Raw genomic sequence first — 18,856 nt, 5'->3', positions numbered from 1 at the left:
CTCCTTTCATCAACATTCCCCAATAGCCTCTCTCCTGCAGTGCCAAGTGTGGACTTAAACCCACCATTGACAAACTGTGCCACAGTGCTGTTATGCCCATGAACTCTTGTACAATACACCTATCCTAGCTGTTGAAAAACCTAATGGCAGTTATTGTCTAGTCCAAGACATGAGAGCTGTCAACCAAGCAAACCAGGCTATAGTCGCTAGTCCCCAACCCCTATCACATATCCCTCCCCAAACCACACATTACACAGTATAGACCTCAAAGATGTCTTTACAACAATCCCCCTAGATGGAAACTCTCAAAACATTTTTGCTTTTACATGGCTCTCATATTTTTCTTCATCTTTAATGCTATACTAATACCCCAAATAACCCCACTGATAATTTTTCTCCTTCTCATGTGTGGTTCTTATCTCCTACAGCTTCTCACCTGATTCATCCACCAAGTTGTTCAAACCACCCAAGAACACACGAATGAAACCTTCCTATTACAAGAACAGTGGATAACCACCTCACAATGCAAAACCCACCAGCTACACAAGAAGAGAACCCCTTACATCCTCTAACAGCAGAAAGGAGACAGAATAAGTCAATACTCCCTTTCCTCCACTCATGACTGCCTCTGCCAGAGGTGGGCTGCAGTTTATTCTTCAGACACCCTCTGTTGTGAAAGCTTCCCAATACATCTTTGCCTGTAATTGCCCTTTCTTTCTGCCCAGCATTCCCATTACTTAGGGCCTTCATCATATTCATATAATCTAAGAGTTAGGAATGTTAGAGTTACAAGGTTTGCACTGATTAACAGATCATAAGGCTGTGACTCCACTCCTGTTCATTGAGCAAAGCTGTTTACTGCAGAGTACAGCTCAAAGGAAATGGAGCAAAAAAGGACCCATCCCTTCCAGGTCCCTACATTCCAAGAATACCCTGCCTCCTAGACCACTACCACCAAGCCCTGCAGAATAATTCACTTTTATAGCGTCTTATTAACAAGAGGCTATACTCAGAGTCTAACACCCTCTCCTGGAACTAATGCTTTCCTGCCTATTGATGGACATATAAATTCACATCTGTACCTTCCATGAGTGAGTTTAATTCTCATCTTAAGATCCCTCTGCAGGGAGAGCTTCCCAATAAACTCCTGCCTGCCTGCCTGCAATCCTCAGTCTCCATGTCCCAGAGAGTGCCATTTTTTCTCTAACATAGACAACAGTATAGTGTTATTGGTCACAATTTCACAGAAGCAACCAAATCTTCTCAAATGCATTATTGTTGTAATGAACTTTCACCAGAACTTTCACTTTTATAAATCAGTAATAAGTTAACTGGGCAGTTTTCAGTGTTTTGTTACCAATGGACAATTTTAATTCTGAAGCTTCACAGAAAACACGTGCAATCACCTACAGGCCAGAGTACATCACATTAAACAAAACAGACTATATCAGAAACCCATGGAAAGGAATATGCCAGGTACTCTGGGGCACAGCTTTCTACGGTCATTGCTTAAATAACTTTGGAGAAAACACCACTGGGCTGAGTCAAGATTCCACAATTCTAGTGAAGAAACCAATGGGTTCATAATATTGAGAGGAACAAGGTCTCATTTTACTTAAAAGAATGAGTCACATACAAAGATAATAAGAGAATACTGAAATTTGGAAGAGAGAAGTACCATGCCATGTACAAGGGAGCCCCAATAACATTAAATGCCAGTTTCTCATCAGAAATTTTGAAGGCAAGAATTCAGTGGGAAGATAAATTTATACAGTACTGAACAAAAATCATTAGAACCAAAAATTTTTATATCCAGAGAAGCTCTCTTTCAAAACTGAGGGGGAGATTAAGGCATTGTCAGATAAATAAAAGCTGACTGTTTCTCATGCTATTACCAGATTGTATTTAGGTTCTTGGCTATGCTGCAGAAATGCATTTCAAGAGCAGGCTGGGTGAGTTAGGCCAGTAATTTATTCAGGTAGGGAGGAAGAGAAATGGGAGGAAATAACAGCAGGGGTCCCAGGTAGAAAGGAAGGGGCTGAAAAGTGATAAAGAGGGCTGATTTATGGGCAACAATTTCCCATTATAAGTTATAAATGCCCAGGTTTTACTTGCATTGTGATTCAAGCAGGGAGGTAGGCAGCTGCATTCCAGGTCCAGAGTCAAGAGAGCACACTAGAGCATGCTTAGGTACCATGCCTGCCTGCCTTTTGACCTGTTAATTATCCCACCCCTTTGTTAATGGCAAGGAAGGAGTTCCAGCTGTTAACTGTTCTGATTGCTTATTTCTTCCATCCATCTCCCAAGAGGGCCAAATGATAAAGTCCTTGAGGAATACCTGGGGCTTCTCCTGGCTTCTGGAGGAAGCCTTCTTCTGAGTGGCAGAATCTCAGGAAGAGTATTCCAGCAGCCATCTTGGGGTTGCTGAAGTCCACATGGACTTCTTGCCAGGTTCCAGATCCATCTACTGATTTCCTATCTTACTAGCCTGGTTCAAACCCTGGATCAGACCCACAAGCAAAACTAGAGGGCATTTATCAGATGGGAAAAAAAGATCAAAGCAGCATTAAAAAATAAAGATCTCCAATAAAGGTAATTACCTGGGTAATTATAAATGCCAGTACTATTTTATTGTACTTTTTGGTTGTAACTCCACATACAAATAAATGCCTTAAAATAATGATAAATGTATGGTTTGGAACTCAAAACAAATCCAGATGTAATCTGTGACAACAACTTCATAAAGAGGGGAGAATGGAGGAGTACCTGAACATAGTTGGTGGATGATATTCAAGTTAGGTAGGTATCAAATCTAAAGATACTGTTACAGATTTAAATGTTAAATTAACCCCCATGGTAATCACAAAGAAAATATCAAAAAACTATGCAAACCAGGAAATGAGAAGTGATTCAAATTGGTTTACTACAAAAGATCAACTAAATGCAAAAGGAGGCAATAAAGAATAAAATGACAAAATTTGAAGTGGCCTGTATCTGTTATTGAAGATCATGCTGAACAATTCTAATGCCCTAACAATGCCCTACATTCCACCTATTCTAGTCTTTCCTCCCCTTCCCCTCAGCAACTATGGTAACAACTAAGTTTCAATTTTTGAAGAATAAGAGTCATAGTTCCTGCAATAATATTGAGGGCTTGACATACTGTCTGTTTTATTAGGCACTGCCTATGTTCTCAAGGAATTCTTGTCCCTCTAACTGAGAACACAGCTGGATGCCCCAAGATGGGGGTTTCCATTTTCTTAATTATTGTGTGGGTCTCCACACACTGTTACACACTATGACAAAAATGAACACTTACATGTTCCATTTAAGCCTGCCCCTGGTGTGTCCTGTCCCATGTACCCCCATACCCAGCACCTTACACCAGTAAATCTTCCCTGCCATATCTGCCAAAGAACATTGCCAACAATGCAGTTTTAACCACAGACCTGCAAATCCCCAGAATCCACTTGCTCCTTCCCCTGACCATCCCATATTTCCACACAGTCCAACCAACCCCCTCCTCCACTACTCCTCAGACCAGCACCACTGAACCCAATCACATCACTGTACCACTGTCACCATCATCCACTGCACAGCTACACCCTTCCAACTTATCACAGATTTTGCCCATGTGGTCATCGGTTCACAACTCTATACTCCCTTTTGTCAAAACCTATAAAAGTGTACAATCCAAAATGTAAATCATAATGTAAACAATTGACCATAATAGCAATGCTTCGATGTTTGTACATCAATTACAACAAATTGTACCATCTGCATATAAAAGGTTATTATTAGAGGAGAGGAGAAGAGGGGAAGGATGATGGGTATATGTGAATCACCTGTATTCTCTATGTGACTTTTCTGTATCCTAAAGCTTCTTTGAAGAAAAAAATTTTGAAAAAAAAATTAAACACTGGGGGAATATATGGAAGAAAATGTCACTTTACACACAAGACAATAGATCTTACACTGATGAAAGAAAAATATCTAAAATTTTTTTTTATTATTTAAATTTTTTTGTATTTATTGGTTACTTTTAAACTTTTAATTATTTCATTTTCTTATTAATTTTATGTGGTTGTTTTCTTGTCTTCATTTTTGGAGAGGCAGGTTTTGGTTTACAGAAGGGTCTCAACAGTGGTGGGGAAGATCACTAGTGTGGGGTGTCAGTGATGGGTATGCGAGGGATGGGTTCAACTGTGGCATCCCTCTAAGGCATATGAATATGCTCAAGTGTTCATGTGGCATTATCTCGGTGGGTGGAGATACACACACTTACTGAGAGAATATTGAATTCCCATCCTGTAGAGTTCTGCTACATTCTCTAATATAACAGCAAGAATCCTCTGAGTACAAGGGGAGTGCCTAGTGAATGAAGACAGACCATCATGCCAGGACCCTGATATTGATGACTTTACTTATGAAACTTTTCTTTTGAAATTTAAACTTAGCCAGATATTACAGGTTGCCTAAGAATTACCCCCGAAAGCCTCCTTGTTACTCACATGTGGTCTCTCTCTAACCCAAAAATGCAAACTTGCAACCAGTGTGGGACTTGACTCCCAAGGTTGGGCTCCCTCGCACTGAGGGATTATTACTAAGCACCAACTAGCAATGCAGATGGAAAAAAAGCATGACCAAAAAGGGGAAACAGTACATGCAAATGAGTTTTCATGGCTGAGAGATTTCAAAGTGAGTTCAGAGGTCATTCCAGAGTCGCAGCAGATTCTGTCACAGTAAGCAAATGCTACAAACAGTGGGGCTCCTGAGGCATTTAAAGCAAATGGTTTATAAACTCATCATGTAAATGCATTAACTTCCCCACAGGATGGGGCATGACTCCTGGGGATGAGCCTCCCTGGCACAGACAGATTATTACCAAGCACCAGCTGATGATGCAACTAGAAAGAAGACCTTGAATAAAAGGGTCAACTCAGACCAGCAAAATATCTCAGCCTACATGTAATATCGGTGTTAAAATCTGCTTTTTGAACTTGAATAAAAGGGTAAAATTGAAAGGACAAAAGAGTTTATATGGTTATGAGACTCCAAAAAAAGGTCAGAGGTTCACCAGAGGGGTTGCACTTAGGCACGCCTCAGCAGAGTCCCAGAGACAGCCAAAGTAGATACAACCCCAGGTACTGATTCTCCTGAGGGCTACAGAGACCCACAGGTTCAATGGTCATGGCAGATAGCTCTAGAGATCAGTTTCGTGTCAGTTGGCCCTACTTTGAAGTTTGTTTTCCTGAGTGTGGTGGAGTTGGACTTAGATGTGACATTTCTACACATGCCTCTTCTGTCACTTTTACTGGATGTGTGGTTGGTGCTGGGGTTGGTGTATACTCAGGAGATGTTAAAGAATGTATGACTATAGCAGAAACCTTCCAGTTTTTTAAACTAACTTCTATTAAGGGTCACCAATGACATATCCAAGCATGCTGTGCTCTTACTGGTGAGGGATTGTGCCACGGACCTGAATGGATGTTGTCAGGATTTCAGATTAGATAATCTCTATTGACCTCTTCTCATAAGACTTTACCTGAAGACTGAAAAAATTAAAGGTTTAGATACATTTATAATAAACTCATTGAAATTTTTTTCGATACAAAAACAAAGATGAAATCTTACCTTCCAACTTGCTTTCTCCTTAATTCCTTTCAAAGTAAGGTCTTAAAGCTGTGACTGACATTTTTCTCACAATGAATTCTCTCAGGACGCTGGGTAGCCTGTGGTAAGTACAAAGAGAAAGGAAGACCATTAACTTGAAGAACTTTACTATCAGTAAAACCTCCCTAATTGCATGTTCTCTTCTTATTCTAAGTCAAAATACAAATCACCACAAACACTCAGTTTCCAATATTTTGAAAGTGTAATGTTTCTTATGAAAAGTATTTTTCATAAGGTTGTATATGTATTGTGTATATATCTCAAGTTCAAGTTAATGGCTTTATGTTCTAAACAAAGTGATTAAGTAGCACAAGAATTAGTAATATCCTTAGTTGTAACCATATACTGGCATTGGTTTTAAGGGCCATTTTGTACTTTTTTCCTTAGGCTCTAAGGTGTTATACTAACCAAACCCCAAATCACTGAGCTGCTCTTAAAAAAAAAAAGAAAGAAAAAGGAAAACTTCTTGACATTGTGTTAATATTTTATTGTTGGTTGAATCACATGGAAATGTACCACAACTGAACAAGACATACATCAGATTCCTGGCTTAAGTTTTACCACAGGATAGAATTACACAGCAAATAGTTATCAGATCATTCCTTGCATAGGTCTGTATATCACCTATATTACTGAGTGAATAAATAAAATAAAGTCATTCATTAATTGTGATTTTAATTACCAAGTATTTTTTAACATTAATTGAAAACTGTTGTGTGAAACCTGTCTATTCAAGAAGTAACAGAATTATCTGTGTGCACTTCAAGTAAATTTGAGATGGAAAATGAAGTACATTTTCCAAGCAACAACAGTAATTTCTTAATTTAGGAAATGGAGTACATTGAGATTTAAAAATTTCCATTAGTTGTCTGTATCTTGTTCTACCACATGAATACACTGTTTGGCAATTTAAAAAACACAAATATTTTTACAGATACATGCCTACAAAAGATATGCATGTACAAAATGAGATTGTAGACACACTGATTTTATCTTTTATGGAAATATACAAAATTAAAGTAAGATTTTCTATTTTCTACAGGAGAAATTTACCTTCACTGAATACATATGACTTACAAAACAACAGTTTCTGACACAGCTCTTAAATAAATTGATAATTTATGTCCTGGATATATTTCAACTCAAGTACTTTTCAGCAGTATGCAATAGTAGGTATTGGAAAATCACAACGGGATTTGAACTTCAAAAACTGATTTCTATTGATGTATAAATTTTACTTAGTGCAACTTATTACAACTTTAAGGTGAGGCAGCTTGTAAAATCTACATAACAAACAACTAACGAATTTAAAGGGTACAATCCCCGGACATTTACTACATTCTCATATTGTTCAGGTATCGCCTCTATGTATTTTTTAAACAGTAACCGTCACACTGCAAAAAAGAACGTGTCAACAAGCTAAGCTTAAAAGTAATGGAAAGTTCGCACTTTTTCATGAGAAACTGTACAACATAGCAGTTTTGTCCTTGAAAACAAGATAAATTAAAAGTAATATTTAATGAATTTAGGGTGCTCATATGGGCCCAGGGGTTGAGCGCCCGCTTCCCACATGTTCGGTTCTGGTGCCTTCTTAAAACAAACAAAATACACCATTGGGGAACCAAAGTGGCTCAGTGGTGTACTGCCAGCTTCCCACACACAAGGTGCCAGATTCACTCCCTGGCCTTGGTACCTTAAATAAAAAATTTACTCAAAAGTTTGCTTTAATTAAAGTCAGAAATATAAAATTATTATAAATGTTGGAATTTGGGTTACTAACACTAAAAAGTAATGCTGGGAGCTGCACTGCCCCTACTTGTAAGTCTGTCAACATTTCCTTCAGCTCTGTCAGCGGTGCAGGAACAGTGCACCCCTCTGTGACCACCGAGGGCTCCGCGCACGAGGAGCGCCCCTTCCCCTCAGCCCAGGGGTCGGCCACGCCCACCGCCCTGACCTCTCCATGGGAAGCTGCAATACTTTCCTACCCCTTTCAGGCTGTAGACTTCCTTCCTCTCTGAAGCTCCGTCAGGATTGTCTCCAGCAAGAGTCCTGAACCCACAGCGCTGGCAGCCTCAGTGAGCAGAGGCTCTGGCCAAACACGTCTCCTGAACATCCCCTGAGAGGAGACGATGAACTAACGGGGGGCAGCGCAGGACCCCGAAGTCCTCCGCTCATTTTAGGAAAGAAAGCACTGGAAGTGCCGCCACGCAGCCCTGTGCGGCCCCACAAGAAGAGGGGCTCCCTTCTCACACCCACCGCTCTGTTGTCCTGGGGGAATGAGGCCTTCCACCTCCCACCGCGGCTGTTCCGCTCCTGCATACCTCCTGTCAGCAGCACTCATCTTATCAAGAAGTTGACATTTCTTGACAATCAGTGTAGCTAGTGTGTCTGCAAGCTGTTTTTCATGTTTTATATAAAGTCGGCTTCTAACAGACTGCTCAAGTCTGAACAAGAAGAGACACACCAGAATGCTGAGGAAAGATTGAAATGCCCTGGAGTCCCCCAGGAGGCTGTGGAATGTGAGGTGTGGAGTAGTGCCTCTGTGCTCCATCACCACCTCTCAAAGCTTCCCTAGGATCGTCCAAAAGACAAGCTCCACAGAGCACTACAGGCCCTCCGTGCCACTGATGCCACCACAGGACTCTGCCCGGTAACACTGTATCCACAACAAACCCCAGGGAACTCCCCAACATTCTGCCTGGAACCCACAAGCAACTGACAGCCCGGCTGCTCATCAGTGAGGTGGTCAGTGGGGGAGAGATACTGAAAATAAAATGTGCTTATCTCTATCATATTATTTTTTAGGTATATTTACTATTATCTTTCTTTTTTAAAAAGATACATAGATCACACACAATGTTACATTGAAAAAAATAAGAGGATGATACTTTTCCTCTTAGAGAACTGACATTACATACATGTTAAATCAGATTTATCTTCACTTCTTTTTAAAAATCAAATACAGCTTCTCACAATTTCTAACTTATAAAGAAAATATTGAAAACAACAATATGAGAAACAAAGTTTAAAAACAAAGACATGCTGTTTCCCTATAGTGGAAAGGTTGAGTAAAACATTGCCCCTCTGTGACTCATTTCAAAGAAAGACTTTTACTCAGAGGCAAGCACTTCTGATCAAGGAGTAAGTTTCCCACGGCCTCTGTAGGCCCAGATCTTCAAGTGTTTCTGGTCTCAATTGCAAAGTGAAGGGAAATGTCTACAAAATATCTACAATCTAAAATTCAGAACATGGCTAATTAAAATCAAATTTCTGTACCAGTTTAAATATATTATGTTCAGCTTCCGCTTTTTCTTAAGAGGATCAATTTTAAAAATTATCTTTTTTTAAAGATACATAAATCACACAATATGTTGCCACAAAAATATGAGGTTTCCATATATCCCCATCCCCACATCCCCCACTCCTCCCACATCAGCAACTTCTTTCATTAGTGTGGTACATGGATTGCATTTGATGGATACATTTTGGAGCACTGTAATAGGTGTTCTCCTGTATGTACAGTGACAGGTCAATCTCTTCCATTCCTTCCTCGTGACTTTCATGTATTTATTTTTTATTTTATTTTTATATAATGTCTTCAAAGAGTATTAGATCACAGTAAAGTCACAAATACAATATAGTGGACTACCATACACCTAAAATTAGACCCATTTCCACATTCCCCAGCAAATATCTTTTTACATGTGGATGTTATATTTGCTACAGCTGATGTACAGATATTGAAACATAGTTATGAACCATGGTTCCATTATGGTTTACATTTTAGACTATACACTTTTATAAATTTTTGGTGAAATTTAACATGACCTATATCCATTATTGCATTGGGAAAAATATAAATAAATATAGATGAGGAATGTCATCACCAGATGAATGAACATGGGAAGACTAACATAGTGTCAGGGGAGAGCCAGAGAAGAGAGGAATTCTGAAGGTTTGACATTTACTGCAGGAAAATGAGTTAAGTGGTGTATGGGATTGGGAGGTGGTGAGTGATGATGATAGTGTTCAGGGCAGTGAGAATGACAATGCTCAATTGTGTTTGTGTGGTGCTGAAGTAATTGCTTGACCAAGTCCTGGCATAAGTAACATTTCCTACTGATTTACTATGGCAGTTTCTTTTTTCTTGGTTTAAAAACACCATCCCCCAGCAGCAGACTTGGCCCAGTGGTTAGGGCATCAGTCTACCACATGGGAGGTCCGTGGTTCAAACCCCGGACCTCCTTGACCCGTGTGGCGCTGACCCATGCGCAGTGCTGATGCGCGCAAGGAGTGCCTTGCCATGCAGGTGTGTCCCGTGCATAGGGGAGCCACACGCGCAAGGAGTGTGCCCCATAAGGAGAGCTGCCCAGCATGAAAGAAAGTGCAGCCTGCACAGGAATGGTGCCGCGCACACACGGAGAGCTGAAACAAAAAGGTGACGCAACAAAAAAAGAAACACAGATTCCCGTGCTGCTGACAACAACAGACCGGACAAAGAAGATGCAGCAAATGGACACAGTGAACAGACAAATGGGGGGGGGGGGGAGGAAGAGAAATAAATAAATAAATAAATCTTTTAAAAAAAGAGTATATACTCTTTGCTATTTTTGAAGCAAACATTTTTCATAATCAAATATTCAATTTTATGCTTCTTTATATGTTTCTATACTTTTACAGCCTAATTATACTGCAACAATCTTAAGGCAAGTCTGGTACTCTTTTTCTCAGAAGTGAATGTTGTTTGTATAAATACTAGGATTCAGACTTGGGCCAGGGAGGGGAATTACACTGGCAGAACAGATCATCTGCCCATGTGACACATACTGTAGTTTGGAAGAGATAATTTAAAGAAAAATGAGTGATATACTTTAGATACCTAGCCATACATGCTTAATTTGTGGTGAAAAAGTCTTCTTGGAAATTTAAGAAACTTTGACCATAAAGATGTAACAGGGGAAAGTTCTAAAATTTTTGGTGAAAATAAAAACAGGTTTAGATGTTTTTTTTTTTCATTCTGAGGGTACGTGTGAAATCCTGAAACAACTGAGAACCTGCTGTGCCCCAGGAATTGAGAGCACCTGGATGGCAGCTGAATGTGATAGCCTGGTCTGGAGAGGAGGGCAGGCTAGTTGGATACAAGCCTGAAGACCATGGTAAATCCAATGGTCCTAGTCTGATTATTGGAAAATATTGAAGTATTAAAGTGATGGAGTGATCTGATTAGATATGTGTGTGCATTTGTGTGGAGAGCCTTTTGCTGCAGAAGGTAATGTAGAAATAAAAAAGGCCATTAGTGAATTTTAAAATTAGAATTTTATCTGGTATAGATAAACAATGTAACAACAATGTAACAATAGTTACATTGTTGTAAAAAATTGCAAATTAAATGGTTTCATGTCTCCATGCATCTCTTTGTCAAATGTTAAATTATCTTCTGCTGCACTAAGAACTTTTTTTTCAGTTGTTCCTTCAGTATAATTTTTAGTTGTTAATCAGGGGCCATACAATTATCACCCTGGTATGTTTGTTGTTTCTGTGACAAGATTAGAGGCTTTATCCTCTGAGAACGTGGCTTTGATGCTTTGGTTTTGCTCAAGGTAAGCTGGAAAGGGTGATACTGATGAGCCAAATGCTCATGTCTTGACTCCTATTCTCAACTCCAGGTTATGGCCAGTGTCTGCAGTCCTCACTCTGAAAGGATCCTTGTTTACTTATGCTTCTTTCCACAAGTGTTGCCTGGTTAAAAAGGAAAGATGCACATGATAGGTTGAGTGTAGTGCTGGAAGGGGACAGGGAAAATAAGAAGATGAGTGACAGAGTACAAGACACACAAATAGAAGAAAAGAGAGGCCCCAGATCTCTGAGGAAGGATTCCAGGTCCAAGACCTGGAAGTAGAACTGTCCTTTCTCCTCCTCCAGCCCATTGTGCAAGTAGAACTGTCCTTCCTCCTCCTCCAGCCCATTGTCCACTTTCCAGTCTGACACAGTCTGGCAGCCCCTGTTCCTTCTCCAGGTGGTGAGGCTGGGTCCACAACCCCATATGGTAACCAGAGCACAGAGCTCCTTCCTCCAGTCCCTGCTGTTTCTTATATTTATTTATTTAAATTGTTTTAAAGATACATAGATCACAAAAAAAAGTTACATTAAAAAATATAAGCAGTTCCCATATACCCCATCAGCCACCCCCCCACTCCTCCCACATCAACAACCTCTTTCATCATCAACAACCTCTTTCATAATTGTGGCACATTCATTGCATTTGGTGAATACATTCTGGAGCACTGCTGCACTGCATGGATTATAATTTACATTGTTCTTTGCTGCTTCACAATGCTTTAGCCAACTTTCAAGCTCTTGCTTTCTGCCCAACCCCAACACACATCCCTTTGTTAGTGCAATGGACTTGGGAAGGTTACCCCAATGCTTAATTCACTGGTGTGACCCAATGTCCATGTTATGCCAGTATGAAACCTTGTATAGGGGAAGAGGAGAAAAAGTGTTTTGTGGGTACTGCACATCCAGGAATCTCAATCTGCACCTGGAGGAATCGCCCTCCTTTTCAGTCTATTCCCAGGGTCAAAGCATCCCACCTCCCAACCACCCACCAATCTTGCTAGACTCCTAGATGATTTAAATCCAGACCTCCATCCTGGTAAGTTCTGATACCAGCCATTAATCTCCACAAGATTTGATGGGAATCTGGGATGGATTAAAGTTCAGACAGTGCCCACTCCTTATCACATTCTCCAATATTTTCTGAGATAAAACATGTTTCCCTTCAGTTAGGAAGCTGGTCACAGGAGCACTTCCTGCCTCTTAATTAGCCACACTGGATGGTTGGGAGAAGGCATTCATGCCCATCAGTATATCCGATGTTCTTGTAAACACAGAGTCTGAGTGGGAGCAGTGCTTTTTGTGCCTCCTCTGTAAACAAAGCTTCATGACAGATGAACGTGCTGTACCTTGTCATCCATACCACCCAAGTGTAGCTCTTTCCCCATGAGCCATGTCTGTGGGATAGGTGCCTACCAAATGTCAGAGGAAAGACATTTCCCCTCAGAAGAGAATCAGGTCCAGCCCCTTTCTATCCTCCCCTCATATTCAACTTGTGTGCCCCTGCAACCATAAGATGACCTCAGTCTCAGGGCAGGAGTTGGGCCAAATCTCTCCCTCTAAGAACACAAATCGTGGATGACTCCCAGCTCAAAGCTTATATCACAGGGTTTGCTGCTGAGTGTGAGGAGCTGGAAGCACGTTGCTATACAAGGTGGCCCTGGATGTCTCCTCAGACCTGGCTTCTGCACGAGGGATGGCCTAGGAAGAATCAGGATTCCTTGCCCACCCTTTGGCTTTGCTCCCCTATGACATCTGTCTGGAAGTTCTACTTACCTTGTGATAGAGAATAGGTGGAGCCTCAATACCTATGATATGAACATTGGCATAAATGGGGTACTGGCTTCTATTCATAGAATGGGCAACACATTGTTGGGAATTCTGTATCACATTGATTACATCGACATTGGATTACACTCATCTGAGGATTCTTTCATTTGTTTGAAGGTTAGAGTTGAGGCTGGAGAATCTTGGATATTTATAACATTTTTAGTGTGAGTTTTATCTTGTCATCTAAGGGCAATTTATTGACAGAATGCTTTCACACATACATGCCATTCGTATGGTTTCTCTCTATTGTCATCTAAGGTTAGAACAATTACAGAATGTTTTCTCATATCTGGCATTCATATTGTTTCTTTCCAATGTGAGTTCTCATGTTATCTAACATAGAAGGATGAGTGAAAGTTCCTCATATAAATGATATTCATAGGGTTTCTCTCAAGTGTGAATTCTCTCAGGTTCCTGAGTAGATTGGAAGGTTGGCTGAATGCCTTCCCACATAGATGGCAAGCATAAATTTTCTCCAGTGTGAATTCTCTAATTTTATCAAAGGGCACAAGTTCTTCTGAAGGCTTCTTCACAAAGACAATAGTCATAAATTTGAACTGTCGTGTTACTTTGTTTTTACGTTCATTACAGGATCACTGGTCACTGAGGGTTTTTTAACTTGGAGTTGTCCCAAATCATATTGCAGGAACAGGTGCTGAACATTATATATCCTGCCATAACCCACTGAATGGACTGGGGGAGAGTGTGAACTACGTTGTAAACTATAATCCATGCTGTGTGGTAGTGCTCCAAAATGTATTCTCCAAATGCAGTGAGGGTGCCAAAATGATGAAAGAGGTTGATGGAAGAGTGGGGTGGGGTGAGGGGGTGGGGTATATGGTAACCTCTTTTATTTTTTAATGGGACATTCTTTGTGATCCATGTCATCCAAACAATACAATTAAATTTTTAAAAAATTAAGTTCACTTTCTGGAACTTTGAAAAAAAGAACAACTGGGCTGATACAGGGCTTCTTTACCATGTGCGTTGGCACATATTGAGTCAATCTGAAGTTGTAATGGCAACCTTCTCCCAAATCATTGATTAAAATGGATTCTCTCCAATGAGAAAAATCTGTTGTTGGGAAGGAGAAGAGACATGATAAAATATTTGCTTGAATATATTCATTAATTCAATTCTCTATATAGAATTGTAGACTAATTCAGTGGGACTCCAGAGAGACTCTTTCATGTACATGCACACAATGTTATTCTCTGCATGCAAAGATTTTGTCTTTTGTAACATCTTATCTCTAACTACTGAAATGATTTTGAAAACTTGATTTGTTTCATAGATTATGACTATGACCCATCTTTATGAAATAATCCTTTTTTTTTTCAGGTACTGGGGTGGATGATTCCCCATACATGGGAAGCCAGCCCTCAACCACTGAGCCACATCAGCTCCCCTGAGTTAGTCTTTTTATTTATTTTATTTGTTTTGTTTTATTTTAGGAGGCACCAGGGTCTGAACCTGGGACCTTCCATGTGGGAAGCAGGCACCAAAACTCTGGGGCCACATCTGCTCCCTGAAGTTATCCTTTTATAAGACCTCAGGGTATGGTTTTGAGGTCAGATTAACTTATCACTAAATAAAAAATTTCCCAAAGCCTTTTGCTGGGGGAGTGCTTAACCTCAACTCTAATTATACTCAGGTGATTGTGTTGACCTCCTAACTTAACCTACCCTAGATTTGATATTGAATGACCAGGTTCATACTCCTGATGCCTACCTTTGACAGGATGATAGATGAATCCTTTCTGCAGGTATTTTACATGGATATAATTTCTTCCTTTTTTTTCCTTCAAATCGGTTTTATTCACACACCATCCAATTCATCCCAAATGTATAATCAATGGTTCTCAGTATAATCACAGAGCCGCGATTTCATCCCCCAATCAATTTTAGAACATTTTTATAGCTCCAAAAAGAATAAAAACTCCTAAAATCCTAGAAATTGGGGAAGTCAAGCTTTTGATGCTCTTTGAAATCCTCCTGTCTTATCTATGTCCTGACATAGCCTAAATCCCCTTCTGTAATAATAATATTTCCTAAACCTTATTGATGACCCAGTGGGTCTTGTAAATATTTCAATCTTATTTATTTTATAAGCCTGATTACTCAGATTTTTGCCAATTGATTTACAGAACCACTGGTGAATGTCAGTAGATCTAGATAGACAAAATTATTTTAAAAGAAAGAGAACAAAGAAAAAATCATCTCAAGCTAAAACAGCAGCTAAATAAACCCCAACATACCCTAGGGCACTAGACTAGATATCACGGCACTAATATTTGTGTTATGTAAACAACCTGAACAACCCCAAAAATCACAGTACCCCACCCACACTCTTCACCTCTAAGAAAGCAGTGTCTTTCATTACACTGCATTTTAAGTAAATAGAAGTAATTCCTTTAAGAGAAAATTTCTCTCCATGGTTCCAATGAATTAAATTGTATTTATAACTAATTCCAAGCATTTAACAAAACTGTAGAGGCAAAATATCCTCATAGATTTCAAAATTTATATAAAATTAAATCATATATGATACATTTTGGGGGACACAGTGTAATACCTATTAATCTTTGCTAAATGATTGTATGTTACTGTTTCAAAGTGCTTTAACTAAGGTGATTTAAGCATTTAATATTACTCTGTCAAGTTCAATTTTGGTCACTTAAATATGTATTTTGATTAAGGAAAAAGAAAGTAGTTTATCCTGAAGTAAAATGACTGGTTGTTATGGAATGAGAAAGAAGAAAATGTAGGATAAACCTCAATAGATATAGAAAGTGAGAGAAGGTTCATGGAATATGAAATTATGGTCAAAGATGGGAAAGATTTAATGGGTCTATGTATAAAAAATTTAAAAACCTTACTATCAAATAATATACTGATAAAAACTGAAACTTGATTTTCTCTCTAATAAGGTGACATTATTTCTGGTTTATTGGTCTGTTTTTGTTTGTTTGAGCACTCGGGTTTAGAAGTGACACCCAGATCTCCTATGTGGGAAGCTGGCGCTCAAGCACTGAGCCACACCAGCTCCCCTGAATTGTTTTTTTTTCATTTGTTTGCTTGTTATGGCTGTGTTTTTTGGAAGCTATTGGGGATCAAACTTGGGAACACATACATGGGAAATGTACTTGAGCAACCACTTGAGCTACATCTGTTCCACTGTTGGTCTGTTTTATGAAGACACTATAAAGAGTTTTTTCCTGAATAATCAGTGTAAGAGGCAGAAAGTCTGTGTTTTATCAAAATAACTACTTTATGTTAATTTTTTCAGGCCCATGGTTAAGAAAAATAGTCTCACATTTTAAAGAACTAAGTCTTTTCTTAACTTTACTTAAGCAAAAAAAACAAACATTTCTTCACTGTAACCCATTTTCCTCTTTAACATAATGTTCAAACCTGCCAACTTTTGACATTTTGCTTTTTCAATGTCAAACCCTATAGAATATCTTTTTATTTCAAACCATTGCAACTAATTTTTTTCTTTCACCTTCCAAAAAGTGAGGTGCTAAAAATAAAGTTCATTTAATAGGTTATGAATTACATGGGAGGTGTTTGGGAAGTATGACAAGTCTTAAAATAGATTTTTAACCCTTGGTTGGTTAAATTTGTTCGGGTAAAATATTAATATAAATAAAGTTTGTATAAAATTTCTAGAGACTTAAAAACGTTCTCACTGTTCATGCTATGTCATGATAATGATCTTCATGATATAAGACAAGAGTATGATATTGTTAGTCATGGTTTTAGTTATTTTAAAGATATTATATGTCACAGAAAAAGAAAACAAATTTCTTTGTCAGTTACATTGTTTTACTCTGATGTTTCTCTGACAGCACAAGCAGTCAGGTACATGTCAAAGGTTCATCGTCAACAAAAAGTGTAAAGGTGAAACAGAATAAAACTTCTGTTATGGTCTGTAATTGATGTCCTCAATAGAAATTAATTGTCAAATGTTTTTATTTCTAAAAATAGCTTCATTTAGAAAATTCTCATAAGAGAGTTAGAACCAGAAGAAAAAGAAATAAATAGAATCCAAATTGAAAAGGAAGCAGTAAAACTTTCACTATTTGCAGATGATACAATCTCATATGTAGAAAGTGCCCCAAAATACACAACAAAGCTTATAGAGTTGATAGATGAGTTCAGCAAAGTGGAAGGATATAAGATCAACGTGCAAAAATCAGAATTTCTCTACACTAATATTGAGCAGTCTGTGAATGAAAAATTCCACTTACAATAATAACTAAAAGAATCAAATATCTAGCAATAAATTTAAGGATGTAAATGACTTGTACATGTTATTTTAAAAAGGAAATCAAAGAAGACCTAAATAAATGGAAGACTATTCTGTGTTCATGGATTGTAAGACTAAATATCATCATGATGTCTATCCCACCCAAACTGATTTACAGATTTAACACAATCCCAGTAAAAATTACAACAGCATTTTTTATTGAACTGGAAAAGCCAATGAGGAAATTTGTTTGGATAGTCAAGTGGCCCCCAAAAGCCAATAACTTATAGAAAAAGAATGAAGCAAAATTGGAGGGATCACACTACATGACTAAAGCATATTTTAAATCTACAGTGGTCAAAACTGCATGGTATTGGCACAAGGATAGACATCCTTACCACTGGAACTGAATTGAGAGTTCTGATACAGACCCACAAATGTGTGACAACTGATATTCAGGAAGGCCACCAAGCCCACCCTACTGGTACAGAATGATGCTGGGAGAAATGGATATCCACACCCAAAAGAATGAGAAAGGATCACTATGTCATGCTCTATATAAAAATTAACTTTAGATGGATGAAAGACCTAAATATAAGAGCCAAGAGCACAAAACTCCTAGAAGATAATGTAGAGAAGCATCTACAAGATCTTGTACTAGGAAATGTTTTCACAAACTTCACACCCAAAACCAAGCAATGAAAGAAAAATAGGAACTCCTCAAAATTAAAAAGTTCTGTCCTTCAAAGGAGTTTGTGAAGAAAGTGAAAAGGCAGCCTACTAAATGGAAAACATATTTGGGAGCCAGTTAGTTGATAACGATCTAATATCCAGCATATATAAAGAAATCTTACATCTTGAAAATAAAAAGAGAACCCTTTTAAAAAATGGGCAAGAGACTTGAATAGACACTTTACCAAAGAGGAAATACAAGTGGCTAAAAAGCACATGAAAAGATGCTCAGCATCACTAGCTATGACAAAAATGCAAATCAAAACTACAATGAGATATTATATTAAACCTATTAGACTGGCTGCTACTTAAAAAAAAAAAAACCCAAAATACAGAAAACTACAATGATGGAGAGGATGTGGAGGAATGGGAACACCCATCCACTGCTGTAGGAATGTAGAGTAGTGCAGGCATTGTGGAGGACAGTTTGGCAGTTTCTTAGGAAGCTAACTATAGATTTGGTATATGATCCAGCAATCAAACTACTAGGTATATACCCAGAAGAATTGAAAGCAGAAACATGAACAGATATATGAACAGTAATGTTTATAGCAGCATTATTAACTATTGCCAAAATTTCGAAGCACCTCAAGTGTAGCTAACAGGTGGATGGATGAGAAAAATGTGGTATATACATACAATGGAATTTTAATCAGCTGTAAGAAGGAAAGAAGTATTGACACACACAACAAGAATGAATGTTGAAGACATTATGTTGAGTTAAGTAAACTAGTCACTAAATGACAAATATTCC

Source organism: Dasypus novemcinctus, chromosome Y, assembly GCF_030445035.2.
Source record: "Dasypus novemcinctus isolate mDasNov1 chromosome Y, mDasNov1.1.hap2, whole genome shotgun sequence".
Taxonomy (NCBI): domain Eukaryota; kingdom Metazoa; phylum Chordata; class Mammalia; order Cingulata; family Dasypodidae; genus Dasypus; species Dasypus novemcinctus.
The sequence above is the reverse complement of the archived record's forward strand: the minus strand, read 5'-3'. Positions refer to the sequence as shown.